Genomic DNA, 1,544 nt, shown 5'->3' on the forward strand with positions numbered 1-1,544 from the left:
GTTTATTCTATAGTTTTGTGGTTTTGGAAGTATATATACCTAAAATGGGCAACATCCTTTGAACGCATGTCACACATGCCCCTGGAACATACCGATTCTGTATTTATGGATTCCAGATTTCAAATGCATCTGTAATAGGTTCTAGCTCATCATCACTTTCAACTCTTGCACTAGCAGCAACAAAATGCAATAAGTTTGAGAACTTTGATAGCTCACAAGATTTTTTAAGAGAGGAGCCACCCTCTTTGCTCCTCTCTTATAAAATATAAAATATAAAAGTGAAAATGCAAAACATTTTCGCTTTTATATTTATATTTATAAACATCAATTGTATAATCAATATAATATTTTTTATTTCTACATTACCTGTTTCCTCCCAATCAACCTTTGTATACACACCTGCCTTTATCACCTGTGCACTTACAAACGATACCTCATTCATTTTGGTAACAAACATCATAAAAAATGAAAGAATCCTGCCCACCTTCTTTCAGCAAAATGGAATGGCCCAGGAACTTGTGGCAAAATATTGTATGATGAAATTCTTTCTGTTGAATGAGTATAGACGATGTATTAGTCTGTTCTCAAGCTAATAAAGACATACCAGAGACTGGGTAATTTATTTTAAAAAAGAGGTTTAATGGACTCACAGTTCTGCATGGCTGGGGAAGCCTCACAATCATGGTGGAAGGTGAAGGAGGAGAAAAGGCACATCTTAAGTGGAGGCAGACAAGGGAGGGTGTGCAGAGGAACTGCCCTTTATCAAACCCTCAGATCTCATGAGATTTATTCACTATCACAAGAACAGCAGGGGAAAAAACTGCCCCCATGATTCAATTACCTCCTACCAGGTCCCTCCCATGACATGTGGGGATTATGGGAGCCACAATTCAAGATAAGATTTGGGTGGGGACACAGTCAAACCATAAATAAATTAGTCTTCAAATCTTGATATAGAGAAAATCATTCTAGAACATCATCCTCTGGACATTCATAGTCCAAGATCTGCTTAAGCAATCAACTTCACCATTTTCTTTAGAGTCTAAAGTGCTGCTATTTCTCCTTTGCATCATTTTCCGATTTTTCTAATAATTATCAAACATATTCCTCAGGTTTCTTCTCTGCCATTATGGGCAGAAAATCTAAAACTAAATTTTCAATATTGTTCAATTATAATTTTTAAAAAAAAAGACAGAGGCTCAAAGCTGGTATCACCATACTTTCCTTATACCTTCTTGAAAAGTGATATAATACTTTGGGCAATGCATTGAGAAAACTGATGATGGAATAACGATTATTTATTTTATTGTTGTATCATCCTTCCAGGTGATTCCATAATTCTTTCATTTTCTTATTTTAGCCTTTTTTTTTAGCATAGTTCGGAATAACTGATTAGTGAAGATGAAATAACTTTTAGGATAATGAAATAGCAAAATGTTTCAAGATATAGACAAAATAAAACCATTAAGATCTCATAAATGTGTCTTAGATTTATGAAAGGATCCAGTGAATCTTTTTTTTTTTTTTTTTTTTTTTTTTTTTTT

Source organism: Rhinopithecus bieti, unplaced genomic scaffold (genome assembly GCF_001698545.2).
Source record: "Rhinopithecus bieti isolate Rb0 unplaced genomic scaffold, ASM169854v2 scaffold_11744, whole genome shotgun sequence".
Lineage (NCBI taxonomy): Eukaryota > Metazoa > Chordata > Mammalia > Primates > Cercopithecidae > Rhinopithecus > Rhinopithecus bieti.